Source organism: Bubalus bubalis, chromosome X (genome assembly GCF_019923935.1).
Source record: "Bubalus bubalis isolate 160015118507 breed Murrah chromosome X, NDDB_SH_1, whole genome shotgun sequence".
Classification (NCBI taxonomy): domain Eukaryota; kingdom Metazoa; phylum Chordata; class Mammalia; order Artiodactyla; family Bovidae; genus Bubalus; species Bubalus bubalis.
The window spans coordinates 107,105,314-107,127,460 of record NC_059181.1 but is presented as its reverse complement, the minus strand read 5'-3'; the positions used below and the strand labels follow the sequence as shown (position 1 = coordinate 107,127,460).

Below are 22,147 nucleotides of genomic sequence, written 5' to 3'. Positions count from 1 at the left end.
GTCCACCTCAGGATTTTCCTGATAGCTAAGTTGGGAAAGATTCTGCCTGCAAAGCTGTAGACATCAGTTCAATTCCTGCATAGGGAAGCTCTGCTGGAGAAGGGATAAGCTACCCACCCTAGCATTCTTTGGCTTCCCTTGTGGCTCAGCTGGTGAAGAATCCTCCTTCACTGTGGGATGCCTGGGCTTTATCCCTGGTTTGGGAAGATCCCCTGGAGTAAGGAAAGGCTACCCACTCCAGTATTTTGGCCTGCAGAATTCTATGGATTGTATAGTCCATGGGGTAACCAACCGTCAGACGCGACTGAGTAACTTTCACTTTCAGCTCTTCAGGCCTAGTAATCTGTTACCTTCCCCTAACAGCAATTATTTCAGTCAGTCCTACAACAGGGCATTAAAGTGTGATAGTGTTAAATGGTGATAATATATACAGATCTGGAATCACAGCACCCACCTATCAGGGTTCTCTGTCCATATCATCCTGATATCTGCTTACCTGACTAATCTTCACAGGCAGAGTTGATAGTTCTCCTACTTCCTTTGAAAGGACAACAAACCCAGGGTCTCCTTCACTCTTAATGATTTTAAATCACATTCAGTGACTGACTTTCAATCATCAACTGTGTCTCTCAGGAGTTAAAGTGCCAGAAAGATTTAACTAGGGAGCTGCAGTCCAGATAAAAGATACTGTAGCATTTACTTAAAATCTGAACTCAGCTCTTTTGATGCTGATGGTGAATCTCTGTTTTAATTGTTTCTAAAAAGTTTTCTGAAAACACACGGGCTTCCTCTGGTAGAGACTTGGCTTTATATATCTCCATATTTGATTGACTACTCCTTGAAACTATTCAAACACTTCAAAATTAAAGTGAACACCAAATTAAATATTCGAAACTCTTCTTTTTAAACCACGAAAACTTGCAGAAGTTGAACTAACAGAAGAGGTTATTGGGGAAGAATGTTTTACGACTGTAGTTATTTAGAAATACCAGGGCATGGTGATAAATAAAATACCAGCTTTTACACAGTCTTATATTGATATTTTATCAAAAGTCTCTGTCCTGACTTCTCTGGCTGTCCAGTGGTTTGGACTCCATGCTTTCAGTAGAAGCTGAACTTGTACAATCCCTGGTCAGGGAACTAAGATCCCACAAACTGCATGGTGCCCCATACCCAAAAACATTATCTGTGTGTCGTGATCCTGTTAGTCATCTGCACCGGGATTTGGCCACCTCCACTGCCCTGCCCTTGGGATCATAGTGCTCCCCCAAATTTCTTAAGATTACAGTGGCCTAATTGATCTTTGGTCTGATTCCTCCAAACATTATTTTAATCTTTGGGAGTGCTAACGGTGGGTTTTAGTTGCATCAGCATTTTGTGCCTCCTGAGCATCTTTAGCTGACAGCATAGGTGAGTGATGCAACAAAGCCCATTAAGACGTAAATGGCCAGGAGGTGATGTCTGCCTGCCTAATTCAGGGGAAGTCTGACATTCACCATCCCCATGTGAAGCCCTCTTCTCATCTGGGTTGTGGCAATCTAGACCCTGATATCACTGCACACCCCAAACAATGGCAGTAACACTGCACCAAAACTCCTTGCCGCTGAGATCAATGGTTAAGCAGGGTTGTTCACCTTCAGTGCAGACTCCTGACCCAGTCGGACCTCTACTCTCTGGCTAACTGGGACCTGAGGGTCTTTTCCCGCAGCTCTTGGGACCCCATATCCCTCCCCATTCAGGTGCCCACCTCTTTTCTTCCTTCACTCCCTTCCCATCAGAAAATTCACACACACGCAAATATCTTTTCACCATTTGATGTGTATTTTAATCACAGCCTTCAGTTTACTATGTTAGTGTGAGAGTCAGTCTTTTCCTGGTTGGCCATTTCGAAGAAAGCAGACCTCTGGAGACACAATTGTAAACTGTCTGACCTTTTCTATTCAGTTACTGTCTGCCCAGCTTATACTTCTCCAGGGTCTCTCATTCTGTGGTGGCTGAGCTTACCTTCTCTTTTGATTCTGCCTCCTTCTTTGACTCTGCCTCATATTTTGGTACCCTTTTCGGCTTTGATTCAGTTTCTTACGTGCACAGCAGCAGAAAAAACAGTTTGGTTTTCTTGTTTTCTTTACCTTCTTCGACTGAGTGGCATATGATCGGATTTTCTTTCTCAAGGTTCCTTTAAGAGGTCTTCTGACCCTCAAGGTCATATTCCGTGCCTTGAAAGACAAGATAAGGGTATTAATTTTGAGAAAGTGTATAACATCTGAGTTGGAAGGGAGACTTCATGAAAAGGGATGTGGGCTGATGAGGGCTTTTGGCAGGCAAGGGCAGTGTAGAGGTCTTGGGCAGCAAAGTCAATGGAAAACGTGGGGAGCATAGATGAAACAATCTTACCTTCCCATTGCCTCTGTATCTCTGTGAACAAAGGGTCTTCTTTCGTCCTTTCACCCTTGAAGCACACCGCATTGGAACTCTTCTTGGCTGCCGTGGCTTCCTGGTTACCTTATGATGATAGCATGAAATGGCCTAACCCAGAATCTTTGCCTCGGACCTCCCTATATATACCTTCTCAGGACAATGAGGAGCCACACCCTTCAATCTGATTGGTCAGCTGGGCACTCCCCCAGCCAATGGTGGCTTTGGGGTCTTAGACATCACAATGTACCACTGTGCCCATCAACATGGGTTAGCGGGTTCTGAGGGAGGCCATGATACAACCTTCTCACCCCTGACACCTCTGTGTGTCTGATTCTGGGGAGTGGTGTTTCAGGGGCATGGTGTTTCTTCTCATGACCCTCAGACTTTCCTTCAGTGCCCTTTATTCTTTGACTTATATGTCCCCCTTCAACACTCCTGCCTCCTCCATCCCTGTATGAACCTCTACCAAACACTTTTCATTCCAAATCTGTTCCCCAGAGTTGTCTTGTCATTTCCTCTTTCGCCCACTCTCTTCCTAGTGGGGGTTCTTGAGGGGCTTAAGGAACTTAAAAGCAAGAACTTAACATGGATAAAGGTAGTTAATAGCAGCTTGGATGTTTTTGCTACTCCAATGAGCTGTAGAGACCCCAAGACTTGGTGAATCCTCAGTCTGTTGCCCCAGGGTCTATACACCATCTCCATAAAATTACACATCAGAGCCAAGAAAGTCATACATGTCTCCTCCACTAATATTGTTGGGGACACTTGAGCTGTCATATTGAGTAGGGAAACTCAACTTGCCCCATCTACCAGAAATACATTCCCGATTAAAACAAACAAACAAAAACTAGTAATTTGTCCAAAGGTCAGGATCAGATGACCAATGCAGCACTGTCTCTTGACTGAATCACTTCCCCAGTGGTCCCTCATTGACAGTTATCATCAGGTAGGGCCCAATGTGGAGCTGAACAATAGCTGAGCAGGAGAAGTACCAGCAGGTATTTCACTGATACTTGGTTGATTATTGGCAGGGTCGAGCGATGCACTGTCCAATTGCTGGCCAATACCTGATGCTTAGTAACAGGATGTGGAGTAATACGGCAAAGCAATGGCTACCTGCTAATGGCTGTGCTCATGCTGCTCTGTTCCCTAAGGATACGTTGGGTCTAGAGTGCTTTAATCTTTTTGACGGACTTCTTTCCCACTGCAGATTTTGATTTCACATGCTTGTTTAACTTTTGTACATCTTTCTTTTCATTGTATTCCCAGTCATGCACTGGGAATGCCAGTAAACATGGCAGTCAACAGTGCTTATCTATATGCCCCTCCAACAGCTGCCACTTGATTGCATGTGCCGCATATATTTTAGCTAATATGTCAAAGCCAACAAGAATGTCAAAGCCAGCCCACCTTGAGAACTTCTTTAACATACCTTATCCTTACAGTGATTCTTATTCTATTCACAATGTAACAGAGCAGAGTGAGCACAGCCCTATGCAGTTAGCCATTGATGTGTTTCATTTCAACCCACCCTGTTCCTAGGCAACAGGTGTAGCTCAGCCTTGCTTGGTGCATCAGATGGCCCCATTCACAAGCAGCCAACTGTCAATGAGTGACCATTCGTTGTCCTGCTCAGCTATTGATCAGCACCACAGTGGGCCCTACCCCCCAGTTACTGTCAAGAATGGAGTACTGGGGAAGTGATTAAGGAAGGGTGATATGGTGGTCATCAGCTGGAAAGTGAGAGAAGAGGCAAATTCAGGCATTCCTTTGGAGGGCCTGGAGATCACCCAGCCTTGGGCCAGTGGGTGAGCTGGAGGTCCCAGGGAATTGACTGGGGAGGACATCCTGTAGTGCTCCAGAGCCCTCACTATTGCCCTCCAGTAGCCTTGCCCCAGGCCTTGAGGAGCGGTGAACCTCTCCCCCATCCCTGACTCTGCAACCTACTAGCAGTGGCCATCTCCCTGGGCCTCAGCCTCTGAGAACTGGTCTCCTCACTTGGACAGCCTGAGGAGACAGGACCTATTGGGTTGGGTGCCTGGCTCCATCAAGGATGAGAGCTGGGCAGAATGTGGGAACCTTGCCCCTAAGGAGCTGCCAAATGAGATCTCTTTATGCTTATCCAGGATGGGACATTTCAAGTGAAAGTTGTGCCTTGAGACTTTGCTCTCTCTTGACAGGGCAAGAATGACAGAAAATAACATTCATCTGGTAGAGATACATAGGAACATTCTTACCTGACCATGACCTAACTTTGAGCACAAGGGATGTGACAATAAGAAGTCTGCAACAACTTACCACAACTCTCTCTGACATGTGCTTTTAAATATACTTAACTGAAAAACTTCATTTACTTTGAGTTCTTAGGGAAAGAGCCACACACATATTTGTATGAATCTGTAATAAACCTTTCACTGTTCCAAACTCTAACATTTAGTTTTGATGGGCCTCATTCTGCATCAAGCACATGAATTTGCAATTTTGATAACAACCATACTGTCGAAGGGCTGACTTGGCCACTCTTAAACAACAGCAGAGACTGGCCAAGTGCTCACAGTCATCCATAACATACCCACTGACTAGGCTTGGCTAAACAATAGCCATGCTTCTCTGCTCTGAACTTCAGCTTTCCCCCACGCTTGAGCAAGCTCTAAGATTCAGGCAATTCTGACTCCTTTAACAGCTCATTCTAAAAATCAGCTCACTACAGAAAGAAACACTTCTTTTCAAACTGCTCCATCAGGCTGTCTGTTCATTCATCCCCACCTCTTTCCCCATCTCACACACATGCACACACACACACACACACACACACAAACTTACACACACACACATCGTTGCTGTGCACGCTCCTTATCTATCATGTTAAGGAAATATCTTTTGCTGTTCCATTTTGAGACACGTTAAGAACTTGTGTTCAAAGCATTCTCCCTATAGCCTTCAGTTCATTTCATTTGTTCAGTTGTGTCCGACTGTGTGCAACCCCATGGACTGCAGCACACCAGGATTCCTTGTCCATCACCAACTCCCAGAGCTTGCTGAAACTCAAGACCATTGAATCCCCGATGCCATCCAAACATCTCATCCTCTCTTATCCCCTTCTCCTTGGCCTTCATTCCTTCCTAGCATCAGGATCTTTTCCAATGAGACAGTTCTTTGCATCAGGTGGACAAAGAAGTGGAGTTGCTGCTTCAGCGTCAGTCTTTCTAGTGAATAATCAGGACTGATATCACACGTCCATGGAGTGGTGGCTGCATGGGCTCAGGAGGGACTAGAGAAGCTACTCCACGTTCAAGGTCAGGAGTGGTGTCAGTGAGGAGATATACCTCGTCCAAGGTAAGTTGCAGTGGCTGCGCTTTGATGGACCAGCCATGAAGAGATACCCCACGTCCAAGTAAGAGAAACACACGTAAGACGGTAGGTGTTGCAAGACGACAACAGAGGGCAGACACACGGAAGCCATAATCACAGAAATCTAGTCAATCTAATCACATTAGAACCACAGCCTTGTCTAACTCAATGAAACTAAGCCAGGCCCTGTGGGGCCTCTCAAGTTGGGCGGGTAATGGTGGAGAGGTCTGAAAGAATGTGGTCCACTGGAGAAGGGAAGGGCAATCCACTTCAGTATTCTTGCCTTGAGATCCGCAAAAACAGTATGAAAAGACAAAACAATAGGATACTGAAAGAGGAACTCCCCATGTCAGTAGGTGCCCGATATGCTACTGGAGATTGATGGAGAAATAACTCCAGAAAGAATGAAGGGTTTGAGCCAAAGCAAAAACAATACCCAGTTGTGGATGTGACTGGTGACAGAAGAAAGGTCCAATGCTATAAGGAGCAATATAGCATAGGAACCTGGAATGTTAAGTCCATGAATCAAGGCTAATTGCAAGTGGTCAAACAGGAGATGGCGAGATTGAACGACAACATTCTAAGAATCAGTGAACTAAAATGGAATGGAATGGGTGAATTTAACTCAGATGACCATTATATCTAGTATGGCGGACAGAAATCCCTCAGAAGAAATGGAGTATCCATCATGGTCAACAAAAGAGTCCAAAATGCAGTAGCTGGATGCAATCTCAAAAACTATAGAATGATCTCTGTTCGTTTCGAAGGCAAACCATTCAATATCACAGTAATCCAAGTCTATGTCCCAACAATCAATGAAAAAGAAGCTGAAGTTGAACGGTTCTATGAAGACTGAAAAGACCTTTTAGAACTAACACCCAAAAAAGATGTCCTTTGCATTATAGTGGACTGGAATGCAAAAGTAGGAAGTCAAGAAACACCCGGAGTAACAGGAAAATTTGGCTCTGGAGTATGGAATGAAGCAGGGCAAAGGCTAATAGAGTTTTGCAAAGATAACACCCTGGTCATAGCAAACACCGTCTTCCAACAATAGAAGAAAAGACTCTACCCATGGACATCACCAGATGATCAACACTGAAATCATATTGATCATATCGTTTGCAGCCAAAGATGGAGAAGCTCTATAAAGTCAGCAAAACAAGACTGGGAGCTGACTGTGGCTCAGATCATGAGCTCCTTATTGCCAAATTCAGATGTAAATTTAAGAAAGTAGGGAAAACCACTAGAATATTCAGGTATGACATAAATCCAGTCCTTTATGATTATACAGTGGAAGTGAGAAATAGATTTAAGGGATTAGACCGGACAAATAGAGTGCCTGATAAACTATGGACGGAGGTTCATGACATTGTACAGGAGACAGGGATCAAGACCATCCCCATGGAAAAGAAATGCCATAAAGCAAAAGGGCTGTCTGGGGAGGCCTTACAAATAGTTGTGAAAAGAAAAGAAGTGAAAAGCACAGGAGACAAAGAAAAATATAAGCATGTGAATGCAGAGTTCCAAAAATAGCAAGAAAACATAAGAAAGCCTTCCTCAGTGATCAATGCAAAGAAGTAGAGGAAAACAACGGAATGGGAAAGACTAGATATCTCTTCAAGAAAATTTGAGATAGCAAGGGAGCATTTCATGCAAAGATGGGCTCGATAAAGGACAGAAATGCTATGGACCTAACAGAAGCAGAAGATATTAAGAAGAGCCGCAAATAGTACCCAGAAGAACTGTACACACAAAAAAAAAATCTTCATGAACCAGATAATCATGATTTTGTGATCACACACCTCGGGCCAGACATCCTGGAATGTGAAGTCAAGTGGGCCTTAGAAGCATCACTAGGAATAAAGCTAGTGGAGGTGATGGAATTCCAGTCGAGCTATTTCAAATCCTGAAAGATGATACAGTGAAAGTGCTGCACTCAATATGCCAGCTAATTTGGAAAACTCAGCAGTGGCCACAGGACTGGAAAAAGTCAATTTTTACTCCAATTCCTAAGAAAGACAACGCCAAAGAATGCTCAAACTACCGCACAATTGCACGCATCTCACATGCCAGTAGAGTAATTCTTAAAATTCTCCAAAGCAGGCTTCAGCAATATGTGAATCATGAACTTCCAGATGTTCAAGCTGGTTATAGAAAAGGCAGAGGAATCAGAGATCAAATTGCCAACATCCGCTGGATCATGGAAAAAGCAAGAGAGTTCCATAAAAAATATCTATTTCTGCTTTATTGACTATGCCAAAGCCTTTGACTGTGTGGATCACAGTAAACGGTGGAAAATTCTGAAAGAGATGGGAATACCAGACCATCTGTCCAGCCTCTTGAGAAACCTCTATGCGCGTCAGGAAGCAACAGCTAGAACTGGACAAGGAACAACAGACTGGTTCCAAGTAGGAAAAAGAGTACATCAAGGCTGTATATTGTCACTTTGCTTATTTAATTTATATGCAGAGTGCATCATGAGAAACGCTAGGCTGGAGGAAGCACAAGCTGGAATCAACATTGCCGGGAGAAGTATCAATAAGCTCAGATATGCAGAAGACACCACCGTTATGGCAGAAAGTGAAGAACTAAAGAGCCTCTTGATGAAAGTGAAAGAAGAGAGTGAAAAGTTGGCTTAAAGCTCAACATTCAAAAAGCGAAGATCATGGCATCTGGTCCCATCATTTCATGGGAAGAAGATGGGGAAACAGTGGCTGAGTTTATTTTTCTGGGCTCCAAAATCTCTGCAGATGGTGACTGCAGCCATGAAAGTAAAGGAAGCTTAGTCCGTGGAAGTTGAGTTATGAGCAGACAAACAGCATATTAAAAAGCAGAGAGTCTGTGGGAGAAGGTGGGGTGATTTGGGAGAATGGCGTTGAAACATGTACAATATCATATATGAAACAAATCGCCAGTCCAGGTTCGATGCATGATACAGGATGCTTGGTGCTGGTGCACTGGGATGACCCAGAGGGATGGTACGGGGAGGGAGGTGGGAGGTGGGTACAGGATGGGGAACACATGTACAACTGTGGCAGGTTCATGTTGAGGTATGGCAAAACTAATACCATATGTAAAGTAATTAACCTCCCATTAAATTAAATAAATTTATATTAAAAAAAAAAAAAAACAAAAAAAAAACAGAGACATGACTTTGGCAACAAAGGTCTGTCTAGTCAAGGCTATAGTATTTCCAGTGGTCAGGTATGGATTGAGAGTTGGAGTATAAAAAAGCTGAGTGCCAAAAATTGATCCTTTTGAACTGTGGTGTTGGAGAAGACTTTGAGAGTTCCTTAGATTGCAAGGCGATCCAACCAATCCATCGTAAAGGATATCAGTCCTGAGTGTTCATTGGAAAGACTGATGTTGAAACTGAAACTCCAATATTTTGGCCACCTGATGCGAAGAGCTGACTCATTGGTAAAGACCCTGATGCTGGGAAATATTGACGGAGGAGGAGAAGGGGACGACAGAGGAAGAGATGGTTAGATGGCATCACCAACTCAGTGGACATGGGTTTGGGTGGACTCCTCGAGTTGGTGATGGACAGGGAGGCCTGGGGTGCTGCGATTCATGGTGTTGCAAAGAATCAGACACGACTGACAAACTGAACTGACTTCCTCTCAGTCTTTCAGTGGAGACCAGTCCTTCTGTCTTCCCATTTTTCTCTGCCTATCTGCATTTAAGTACATCAATTATCTATTATGGTCTTGAAGGGGTGATCTTGTGGGGGAGCATCACTGTACAGTCTGTACCATCATCAGAGGGGGGTGGGGGTGGGGATGGGGCTGGATTTGATGGACCACAAGTCACATCTTGCCTTAGGGTGTGCCAGCACCTATGGCTGGGAAGTTCAGTGGTACCAGGTCTGAAGCCAGATGTGAGGCAGAGACTTCCTTTTCCTCATTGGCTTTCACTGTCCTATTGGAGGCAGGGTGGGATCCCAAGTTTCTGGAGCAGAAGCCCTGAATGTCAGGCCAGATCTGGCTGTGTCTCCTCAAGTATGTACACTCCCCTCTCCCAGCACTGCAACCCTTGCCACAGAGGGACAAGAGGAGCATGTTCTGGTTAGAAAAATAACAAAAGGAGCAAATCTCTAGGCTGGCTGCTTACAGAGATCCAGGCTACCTCCAACGTGCCATCTGTGCCATCACCATCAGTAGCGTCTCCTGCCCCGCTTAAACATACCTTCTGGTCTGAGACCTCTTGTTCCCTCACAGCTGTTCACTACCCTGCAAGTCCCCATAGGGGAGGGGCAAGGCCGTGCCAGGGGAAAGGGGGCACTACAAGAAAGCCCCAAGAGGACCACCCACCCTGTGGGTGATGGCATGTGGGGGCCTCACAGTGTCCACCCCTCCTACCAGCACAGAAGGCCCAAGTCTGTGCCACAATCTACTCCCGAGTTGTCCCTCCATTTCTCTCACAGGGGCTCCAGGAACCAGCAGGCGAAGGCAGATGTCTGAGGCCCGAGTCCATAGGGCAGAGAGCTGAGGAGGTCCAGGCAGTGCCAAGAGTCAAGGTGAGTTGGCTACCCTGAGTGTGCACCAGGGACTCCACATCCCAGAACAGTGGGGACACCAAAAGGCCCTAATCCTCCCCACCATGTCAGCCCCACAACCTCAAGCTGTGCTGACTGCACACTGGTGAGCCACCTCACGTCCTACTTCAGGTAGCCAGGGGTTAGGCCGCTTAGGAGGAGCTCCTCTATGAGGCCTGAGAGCACCCCTCAAGGGGAGACTTGTAAGTGGCCTGAATCAGACCGCCCAGGGTGGGTTTCTCACCTGAGGACGCTCACAACCACCCTCTCCCGCAGGCCCAGGATCCCCATCTGTCCCCCTGCTTCACTCCTGTCTGCACGTCAACCCTGGTCATCATGCAAGGGATGCATGAGCTCTGCCAGCCTGAGAGAGTCTTTCAGGATCCAAGAAAGGAAGAGGGCCTGATGGAGGCACAGTTCATTTGGGGTGAGGAGAAGGAGGTGGAGGAGGAGGATGAAGAGGAGCAGAATGTGGAGAAGGAGGAGGAGGACCAGCAGCAGCAGCAGGTGGAGGGAGGAGGAGCAAGTAGAGGAAGGAGATGCAGCTACCTTCTCCTTCTCCTGGTCCGGGGTACCCTGGAGGAAGTGGCTGCTGCTGCAACACCCAGTCTCCCCCAGAGCCCTCTGGGTGTCTGGCCCTCTCCCAATGCCATGGCTGCTACTCCGGGACCCAATATGAAGAGCATGGCCTCAGCAGGCAAGATGAAGTGCTAAGCAGCTCACGTGACCAGGAAGATGCCAGATCCTGGCTCTGAGATGCACTGCGGGTGAAGAAGAATGAGCTGGTGCAATTCCTGCTCAGCAGGTGTCTTGCTAAGGAGCCGATCACAAAGGCAGAAGTGCTGAACAGTGTGCTCAAAGATTACCAGGACCATTTCCTGGTGGTCTTCGGTCAAGCCTCAGAGTATTTGCAGCTGGTCTTTGGCTTGGAGGTGAAGGAGGTGGACCCCAGTGAGCACACCGATATCCTGGTCCCCTCCCTGGGCCTCACCCTCAGTGAGATGCTGAGCGATGGGCAGAGGTTGCCCAAGGCCGGCCTCCTGGTGGTGATCCTGTGCCTGATCGCTGTGGAGGACGGCCATGCCCCTGAGGAGGAGATCTGGGGAGCACTCAGCAGGATGAGGGTGTGTCTCGGTAAGAACACTTCATCTATGGGGAGCCCAGGGAGCTGTTCACCCAAGTGTGGGTGCAGGAGGGGTACCTGGTGTACCAGCAGGTGCCTGATGAAGACCCTGCTTGCTACGAGTTCCTGTGGGGTCCCCAGGGCTATGTGGAGACCAGCAAGTTTAAAGACCTGGAATATCTGGACAGAGTTGGTTGAAGGGGTCCCAGCTCTTTCCAACCCCTCTGCAAAGGCTGCGAGGGAGGAGGAAAGAGGACTCTGAGCCAGAGCAGCAGCCAGGCTCCTTCTGGGCCCATGTCCAACAGCTTGTCCTAGGGGGCAGGAAAGGAGGCTGATTCTTCCCTTTGATATTGAAGAGGAAACAGTCAGCCTTCTCAGCAGTGAAGGTCCGGGCCCGTTGGGGGAACCCGGTGTGTAGCATCTTTGTGTTCCTGTTCTCTACAATGACATGGAGGCTCATCTTTGTTTTCTTTAGGAATCTTTCAAATGTTATTCTTTTTTATAGAAGACAATGCATTCCAGTATCTAACAATGTCAATGACGTTGATCATCACACTGTGTTTGTACTTAACCAGTTCAAGATGAAGAGTTTTCCTGTTCTGTGAGAGTAGGAACACTTCCATTTTATTCTGTGGTCCTGCACAAGATAACATGGAATTAGAATTAGAATGATTTTGGAAATATGAATCTATTTAGCAGTGATATAGTTGGTGGAAAAATTAGAAAATAAAAAGTGATAGTAGTGAATTCTTTCTTCTTATACCTTGGGTGTGTTCATTTGGTACAGCTAAGGGATCTCAGTTTATGTGGATTTTCCTGGGTTATCAAAAGAAGTAGCAATTCATCTGAGTCAAGCAGCCCCCTCCTCACTGGCACATTTATTGAAAAGACCTTTATGGAGCCTCTGCTCCATGAAAGGCCCTGTGTTAGCAGTGGGGACACTGGGAGAAGCAGGACACTCCCATACCTAGAGCGATGGTCTAGGAGCCACAGTCACATGAGGTGCCTCATGGGAGGGAGGGGAAATGGGACATTGCTGTAAGGTGTCCTTTTGGCTCTTGAATAAAGCCCAGAGAGATCTCTTTTTGGGGCAGCATGGAAGGGGTCCTAGCTCTTGTCACTTTGCTGCTGACCACAAGGATGGCGCAGGTGTTTTCTACCCATTATCTGCTAGGAATCCCGAAGAACTCCCATCTCACTCCCTTGAAGTGATGCCCAGAAATCCACGGACTGACCCTCTCTTTCCTGGTCCTGGGGGCCCAGAATTCAAGGTGTTAACTAGCTTTCAATTATTTTCATTGTAATTGGGCATTGTAATCAAAGACTCAACATTTATTGGTGCTGCAATGACGGAAGGTAAGTGTTTGGATGCAAAACCACCTGGGACTCATGCAAAGAGTGGTTCCTGCTTCTGTTTCCTGGAGCTGCTTGGATCCTGCTGGAACACTCCTCCACACCCAAATTTTACAGGTCCTCTAACTGGAAATGGGCCTTTCTGGATAGCCCATACAATGAAGAATCTGTTTGCATTGTGGGAGTCCTGGGTTCAATCCCTGGGTCAGGAAGATCCCCCTGGAGAAGGGCATGGCAACTCACTCCACTATTCTTGTCTGGAGAATTCCATGGACAGAGGATCCTGGCAATCTATAGTCAATGGAGTTGTAGAATCAGATATGACTGAGCGACTAACACTATGGTCCACTACAGTCTAAGTGGAAAAGTTTCTTAGTTTTATTTATGAAACATCCTGTTTGGCTAATTAGGAATTCCACATCCTATTGAGGTGCATATTCTCTAACCTTCCCTGGACCACAAAGTAGCCAACCCCATCCAGTGGACAGTGGAGGATTTTCTGGGGGCAACAGTGTGAAAGATTCCTGCTCTGTTATCACAGGGTCAACTCTTGCCAGGCCCTGCAAGCTCTGTCTCATCCCTTATGTCCATCCTGCAACCCAATACACGGGGCTCCTCACACCCGCTCGCCTCCCACATGAAGAACTGAGGCCATGGGGCTTGGCCATCTTCCCAGGATCACGTGCTAGTGAGGGCCGCGGTGGGCTCAAAGCCCTGTTCTCTATTCCTCTGGAGCCCCCACCTTTCCCGCCCACCCCAGGCCACCACCTGACCTTGCGACTTCTCATACCTTCCTCTTCTCAGTGCTACACGATGCCTCTGAGGTGACAAAAATCAGGCCTGTGGAAGGAAGGGGACAAGGAGAATCAGAAGCCCTGTGGGGCTGCTCTGTGCCTTGCTGAGAACTGACTCTGCTCAGGGCCGGCATCTCTGTCCAGTCCCAGCGCCTCCAGCCTGAGGGTGGCGCCCTGTCCCTGCTGCTGCCATGGGGCCTCCTGCCAACTGAACCTGCCAGGCTGACCAGCTCATCACTGAGCAGGAGGGAGGGAAAGCCTGACTGTATGGTCCCAGTTCCCACTGGGATAAGACCCTACAGGAGGCTCCTCCGATATGGGAGGGAAGGGAACACAGGTGGATCCCTGAGGCTCCAGGTCTCCCAAGCTGCAGTGAGGGAGGGGAGCAGTTGGAGGGCCTTTGGGCTGGGGAAACCAGGGAGTGGACACTAAGCACAGGGGCAGGAGAGTGAGGCAGAGAAAGGCAGGCCTTGGACGTCAGGAGAGCTTGTGTGTGCACAACACAAGTGTCCCGAGCCACGGCTGACAAAGACCCCCTTGGCGACACACAAACACACTGCCAGGGCCTGGGTGCTTCCTGGAGGAGGGGGACCAGAAAAGGCAGCTCCCTCAGGACCCAAGGGGTGAGGAGGGGCCCAAAGCGTGGGAGGGAGCAAGAAAGACCAGCTAGTCAGGCTGCCCACAGATACCAGGACCTTCTGTCGCCTTCAGAGGAGCCACCAGGGGCCCCCACCAACGTTTATAGCCTCCAGAGTCATGTCCCAGTCAGATGAACTGGCTGGAAGCAAAGCTTTGTCAACCTGCTTTTAAGCAGAAAGGCCATGAAGAAGCCCAAGTCGAAGCCTGAATCTCATCCATGCCGCCAGTCATTAGGCAGAAAGGCCTCTGGGAGAGCTTCTTCCACACCCTCTTAGCTCTCCCCTTTCAGATACCAGGCTGCGGTCCTCACACAGGGAAAATGACCCTGCTGCTGGCAGAACTGGGAGACAATGCCCTAGGGTCCTCAAATACGGGCCTTTCCAAGGTACCAGTCTGTTTCCTACACAGTGATTTTCAAGAACAGTGGCCCACAAATACCAGAGAACACGCATCTCCAAACCCACTGCTCTACTGCCCACATGTGGTAAAGACCGGTGACTCACTCAGGTTTCATCCAGTCCCACACCCGGATTCTCATACTTTTTCAAATACAGGTTGACGGGGGCTTCCTTTGGTCACATCCAGCTCAACAACTTAGACATGTTCCTTGGAGTGAGTGTGTAAAGGAGGGCCCTTGAAAAGCACCTAACCCATAAAATCATTCGATGGGCCTGCCATCTGGGTAACAGAGAACAGGTCCACAGTGGTGGTGGGGACAGGGGCAGGGGTGGGGAAGATCAGAGCTGGCCTTGGAGAGGACCAGTGAAGTGGCTGTTTTCAACAGAACTGGCTGTACCTTGAGCCCCCGATCAAGTCCTTCAAAGGGAAGGTGCCCAAAGTGACCCAAATTGGACATGGATTGCCAGGACCAGGGGTAGCAGAAGCCCAACCACCCCACTGAGGAAAGGAAACAGGGCTTTTGAAACAGCCTGCAGGGAGGCTGAATCTGAGGCTCTGGGAAGGGGATGGGAAAAGCACATGCAGGTGTTCCCAAAGAGAATACTCTAGGGCCACCAGAGTGGTGTTTATGGGAAAAATTGGAAACTGAAGACAACAGTCTATCATTTGCAGTGGGATGATACCTGTGGGTGGGCAGAGCTCAGGAGGCTGTGAGCTCAGCGGAGCACCTAGCTTTGCCCTCCCACACGACATCCTGGGGAATCTGTGTCTCAGGTGCTTGGGAACATTCAAGTGGAATATGAGGTTGCTCCATTGTGCTCGAGCACAGCCCTACTATGGGGAGAGCTCGACCTGGGGGGCGGTGGGGGCAGGACAACAGGACTCTGACTTTGGGGCCAACTGAGCGGGACCAACCAACCAGCAGCAACAGCCAGAAGACAACAAAGCTAGAAGAGGGGGAAGGATGGGGGAGCCACCAACTCAGGTAAGGCAAATCAGCCTGCTACGGACCCCATCTTCTGGGAGGGACAGTCACCAGGGGCCCATCTGACTCCTGGGATCTCTCTTGGTGGTAGCAGACCTAGGACTCGCTAGGGCCTGGCCCTTCAGCAGAAGCCAGCCACAGGCCTGTATGTTGTTAGTGAGGGGAGTGAAGTTAGGGACACATTTGTCAACCCAGCCAGGGCCTGGCCCCTGAAACAATGTGCCTGGCAGCAGAAGGGAGCCCTTGTAGGCAACCTGAAAAATACTTTTTCTGTACTGTCAGACAACAGACAAGCTGGGGATCCCATCTCCATCCCCAGACCCCCTCCCTGACACAGGTCTAGGGCTGCCTCTCCACATAACCTCTGTGACATCATGAAACAGTTAAGGAAGCTGACCACTTAATTGGCTGCCTGTCCCAAGACCCAGATTCTAGAATCTCCAGAGAGTATTTATGGGGCACCCCGACCATGGTCTGAGGCCCGTTTTCCCTGAGCACTCGCTGCTTGGATAGATAATGCTCCTTAGCTAGACTGGCTCCATGGCTAGTCAGAGTTCCCATGAGTCACGGGCAGCCCTGCTGATCCTATCAACTGACGGGGAGCCTGCAGCAGGGGACACCCGTGATTCCTCCCCAGATCCAACCCTGGATTCAGGGGAGGCTTTGGAGAAGAAGGGTGACTAGCCCAAGAGCCCAGATCCAGGCCTCCATGACAATCCGCACCCACAGCACCTGAACCCAGAAATGGCCAAAGAGGAAGAGAACAATGCCATCCTCGGGCTGTCCTTCCCCAGGAAGCTCTGGAGGATTGTGGAGGATGCAGCCTTCACCTCTGTGCACTGGAACGATGAGGGAGATACAGTGGTCATCGAGGCAGATCTCTTCCAGATGGAGGTACTCCAGCGCAGAGGCACGGACCAGGTCTTCGAGACACACAGCATCAAGAGCTTCATCCGTGAACTGAACCAGTACGGGTTCTGGAAAGTCCGCCCTTCGAGTCACACTGCAGGGAAGAAGCTCATGGTAACGTAGAAAGCCCTTTTGTGGAGACTAGACTAGATGAGCTGAATGCTGGACGGGTTTCGTTTCCCAGGAGAATGTTGTTCTCATGAGAGGGTGGTTAAGGAAAGAAGAGAAAGCAGGATCTGTTGTGTTCCACCACCCCTCTTAGACAGGATCCATGGGGGTGACTCCAGACACTGAGGGGCCACTTGATGTCAGGGAGGGCCAGTAACACCTCAAGTGAAGACGGCCCTGGGCGAGCTCTAGGGAGCCACATGCTAGGGCCTCATAAGCTGCCAGGAATGAAGAGATCTTGTCTTCATACTTAGGCATGGCCCGGACTGTTGTGGGGAGGAGGGTGGTGAGGAAGGGCTCTTCTCCCCTCTCATGCCTAAAGTGATTCATTTCCTTTCAGATCTATCGAAACTCCAATTTTCAGAGAGACAAGCCTCTGCTTCTGCAGAACATCCAGAGGAGAGGCAACCCCAGAACAACTTCTCAGCCTGCCACTGGCACAACAACAACTCCAAAGAGAAAGAAGCGAGTGGTGGCAACCAGACACTCTCCTCAATTCCACCACAACGAGTTCACCCAAAAGGCTGGCAACAAAGTCCAGAAGGGGATGCCAACTGCTCGCAGAACCCCCAGCCAGTGCTCATTTGTGTTTTCTGACCTTTGGTCTGTGGGCAGTGTAGCCAAGTGGGCTGGGGGAAACCATCTCCCCAATGAGCAGGGCAGCCCCAGCAGGGCAGCTGGAGAGGGCACATCCAGCAATGCCATATCTGTGCCCTCAGCTACTGCTGAAAGGGACAGCCCAGGGAAACTGCCCGAGAGCCCCCCGGTGTACCCAGATTACAAATCGGTGATGACTTTGTACAACACCTGTTACTCCATCCTGATGGCGGGCCTTTTAGTCATGGCACCAGATGAGGCCCCTGAGGCGGAGGATGAGCAGGGAGAGTCCTCAGATTATAAGTGTGCCCTCTGTGAGCAGCTCAAGAACAAGCCCAATCCCTGAGCTGCCAGATCTCTAGGGACACTCAAAAGCACTCTCTTATAATTAAAAATAGATTTCTGGCTCTAATAAAGTCAAGCAAAACTCCTTTGGAGTAAATAAACAATCAAACGAGAACTACGAGTCTGTGTTCTTTCTATCTGACCATTGTATTCACGCATGGAACAGGGTGAGCTCGAAGAGGCTGGAAGCCCATGCCCCAGGCAATCTTCAGTCTTGTCCCCATGGTCCATTTTCATCTGAAACAGCAGCATTTCACAGGCTCATCCAAGGGTCTGACCCATGAGCCGAGTGCTGAGGCGAACCCAGGATGGACTGGTCCCTGGGCCTTGCCTGCTGCTCAGCAGATGGCTCAGCTGGGCTCCTGACCTTGGGTGTGTCACCTTCCATGAGTCATACACCCTGCAGCAGAAGAGGCTCCTCAAGGATCCCCCAGTGATGCCACAAGTTTCTGATCAGCAGCTGAGCATCTCAGCTCCCTATCCAGGGGCCTCCTCAAGAGGCTCACTGGAAAGCAGGGTCACCCCAGCCTCTAAGTGCCTTGCAAACACATTACCCCAAAGCCAAAGACAAGTACAAGGTTTCCACAAGGTGAACACCAGCCCTTGTCACTCTGCCCTCACGGCTGTATTTAGAAGCCTATCTTTACTGGATGCTTGGGGCTGGTGCACTGGGACGACCCAGAGGGATGGTATGGTGAGGGAGGAGGGTTCAGGATGGGGAACACATGTATACCTGTGGCGGATTCATTTTGATATTTGGCAAAAATTATACAATTATGTAAATTTTAATAATAATAATAAAAAAAAAAGCCTATCTTTTGATGTGAGGTGGCCAGGCACTGTGTCCAACACACATAATTTGAGAGCCAAGGAACACTTTACAGTAGGACAAGTGTCACATGCAAGGACAAACCATGGCCTGTTTCTGGGCCTGCAGGCCTCTCTGCCTGCTTATGCTCAGCCCCGCCCCTCGCCTTCCCCTATCACCCCCTGGACACTGTTCCAACATTAGGAATTTGCACCAGAACAGAGAGGGAAAAACACTAACCAGTTTCCTAACAACACATTTCTCTCAACCACCCAGGCTCAGCAGGGCCAAAATGAGTGGCAACAGCATCAATTCGTAGAGCTCAGAGTCCTGGAGTCTCTCACTGAGTCCAGAGCAGCATCACGCAAGGGGAGTCCCTGCCCCCAGCCCCGCACCAACTGGGCACTGCAGTGCAGGGCCAATTCAGACACAACCAGATGGGCAAGTCCAGAGTGTGGTGCTGACTGCATGGTATTACCCTGTGCTGGTCTCTTGGTCATTTTCCTCTCGAAAGCCCAGTCTGGACAGGCCTCCTGCCCAAAGGGGATCAGGTGCTGGGCGATGTCCACCTGGAAGATGTCCTTCCTGCCTCTCCCAGGGACGGGCTGCAGCAGCCAGCGGGGGTTGGCCAGCGCAGTCATGTACTTCTGTCGCAGGTTGGGTAGCAGGGCTTGATTCTCCAGCTCCTGCACCTGGTTGGGACCTAGGTTTTCTAGGCACACCAAAGTGCCCCCAATGACCACAAGACCTGCATGCAAAGACAGGACACAGAATGAGAACAAGGTCATTCAAAGTTGCACCTTCCTGAGATTAAGACTGTATCATGGAGGGAACCTGAGTTGAACTGGGTTCTCTGGCTGAGGGCTCACCTCGGCAAAGGGAACTCGGGGCGAGGCCAAGCGAGGGAGGGAGTGAAATGAAAGGGAGAGGCCTGGTGCTCCAGGAACCCACCAGGACACGGGCAGCTCTCAGTCTGCCCACTGCAGGCCGCAGGGACAGAGCATGTGGTCCCCAGCAGGGGCCAGCAGACATCAGGTCCCCAAGGGATTTACCAGCAGACAGGTGTTGCTGTGGGGCCTCACCCCTGGGGAGTCAGGGGACTTGCTCAGGCCCAGCTTCAGGCAATGTGGGGATGGAACCCAGGCTGGGTGCTTTACTGCTTCTCATGGTCTCTGCCAGGCACACAGACACACATGTGGGGACACACACATACACACAGACAAGTGCCATGTGCAGTCCTGAATGCGCCTCTGCCTCAAGCACAAACGGGGACTGAGGCCCAGAGTGGTGATCAGGCACCTTGTGCCACCAGTTCCCAGCCCATGGACCCTTGCTGTCCCTCTGAAGAAACCTCAGCCCCCACGCCCAACCCCACCAACTAGTTCAACAGAAAACAAACAAGTACAACCCAGCTGAGATCCAGGGCAGTGCCAGGGCCCATATGGGCAGCAGGGGGCAGGGTGTCACTTACCCACGATCACTCCATGGCCGAACTTTTCCCCAGCAAGGCCTGGATCTGGGTGGGGCTCATTCTGAGCCTCCGCTCCAGCAGCTCCCACTAGGCCGAGTCTTTCCAGTCGTGGTACACCATGTGGATGGCCAGGGTACAGTGCCGGTGACCATGTAGCACGGGCCACCATGGCATCTCCAGGTTCTTGACACTGTTTAAAACGAAACCTGAATAAGGCTGTCGGAAGAACAGATGGCCGAACTTCATCTCCCAGGGCTCCTAGGGCTGCCAGGGCCTCATGTGGCTGCGGAAACACAAAACCACAAAAGTCAGGAGTGTGATTCAGAGGCCTGCAAGCTCAGAGCCCTGGGCTGGACCTCAGCCCCACGAGCCCGAGCATCCTCCAAATCTGCTGACACAGAACGCAGGGGTCAGAGAGAGCTGGCTCATTCCATTCATCTCCACACAGTCCACTGATAGGGGGGTGGTGACCCAGAGGACCCATCCATTACATGCAGTCTGTGGGGAGGTCAGCAAGGAGGGTGGGACAGTGGGAGAGAGGCACAAGGTGAGTTCCAAGACAGAGAGCCCTGACACCCTGCGAGCACTGAAGAGGGAGGGCCAGCCCCCTGGTTTCACAGCCCAGAGGGCTCTGGTCCTCTCCAGGCACAGACAGGCATTGTCCTGGGCTTGGCTTCCCCCACTCCCTGCCACCACCCCACCCTTCAGCTCCACAACCCCGTCACTGCCCATGCTCTGCAGATCCCCCATCTTAGCCCAGGGATGCTAAGGGCATATCCATGCTAACCAATCTGGACTCGGCCCTGGGGCACCCTGGACCTCAGATGGCCCTGCCAGGTGTCTTCCCCATGCCTTTAGGAGCCACCTTCCTCCTAGCCCTTCCCATACCACTGCCTCCACTGTCAGCAGATGCCCCGGCCCCTGCCCAGAGCCTCGAGAAAGAACCAAGGAGAACAGGAACTAATGGGATGGGTGCACTCCATGTCATTACCAGGGCCTGGGACGGCACCATTCAGGTATCACAGAATTCAGACCTCAAATAATACACTAGGTTACCATCACCTCATTCAATGGCTGAGGTGGCACTGAGGCATAGACTGCAGGGGACCTGAACACACACATCTCCATTCGCACTTCTTTCCCTGTACCTGGAGGGGGGTCCCCGTTCACTGGAGGGAGCTGGAGGCAGAGGAGCAGAGCCATGAGCCTGAACCTCAGCAGGGTCTCAGCACCTCGCAAGGGGCCTCCATTTCCACATGGCTATGAGGACAGGAACAAGGTCCCAGGGGCACCCAACCCAGGGCCTTTTGGGCCTTTCCTTCATTTGGCACAGCAGAGCCACAGTTCTCACAGGCCCACAAGGTCCCACATGATCTGGCTCCTACCCTACTGGCCTGCTCTCCTCGCCCTTTGATTCACCTCCGGTAGCCATGAAGGCCATCCTTCCATCCTTGGAACATTCCAGTGTGTTCCTACCTCAGACCCTTTGCAGGGTGTGAGGACTCACATCGCACCTCAGTGTGACCTTACAGACAAAGGAAAGGTCTTCACAGAGCTGATGGGGGTCAAGTGAGCTCATTAGGATGGACCCTCCTCTAACAGGATGGCTGTCCCCATACAAAGGACATATTTAGAGACAGACAGGAACACGGGGAAACTGGGGTGAAGAGGAAGGCGGAGCTCTCCAAGCCCAGACACACCCACCAAGGCCAGCAATGCCCTGGAAGTGAGGGGGGAGACATAGGACAGACTCCACAGCCCTCATGAGAGCCAACGTCAGCTGACATCTCGACCTCGGCTGCCGAGCCTCCTGAACCAACACGGTTCCTAGTATGAGCCACCCGGTGCAATCCTGATGTGACTGCTGGCAAATGAAGCCAGAGGGTCAGCTCTGTCGGGACATCTCTCCACAGGGGTAAGGGGGGGAGTGGGGGATGGCTTCTCCACTCCCGGCACCTCGAGCACACTCCTCCACGTCTGCAAAATTCATGTGTCTGTTTTCACCCTTACACGGTGTCTGTTTACACCTCCCATTGTCGGGGGTCCCACAATTTACTGATGCTTCCCTCCTGATGGAAGGGAAGGGAAAACTCATTCTGCCAATATAGCCACTCCATGTGACCACACACTCACTGAAGAACCATGCAGGAGGCGGCCCAGTGCACATGACACATGCCCGACGTGCTGACACATGCCAGCAAACGGCCTTCCACAAAGGCTTCCCCTGTTTCCACTCCACCAACCACAGGC

The 22,147-nt window shown here is 50.1% G+C and overlaps 1 long non-coding RNA gene and 2 pseudogenes across 1 annotated transcript; 2 read left to right on the top strand and 1 right to left on the bottom strand.

Moving 5' to 3' along the window:
- Positions 1-2,124: 2,124 nt before the first annotated feature.
- On the bottom strand, positions 2,125-3,122 carry LOC123331898. The gene is made up of 2 exons (XR_006548705.2): positions 2,395-3,122; positions 2,125-2,216 (listed from the first exon to the last, which is right to left on the bottom strand). It is a non-coding gene; the product is annotated as an uncharacterized LOC123331898 (long non-coding RNA).
- A 6,429-nt stretch (positions 3,123-9,551) lies between these two features.
- On the top strand, positions 9,552-11,627 carry LOC123465372 (annotated as a pseudogene).
- Positions 11,628-15,486: 3,859 nt separating this feature from the next.
- Positions 15,487-17,701, top strand: LOC112582313 (annotated as a pseudogene).
- Positions 17,702-22,147: the final 4,446 nt, after the last annotated feature.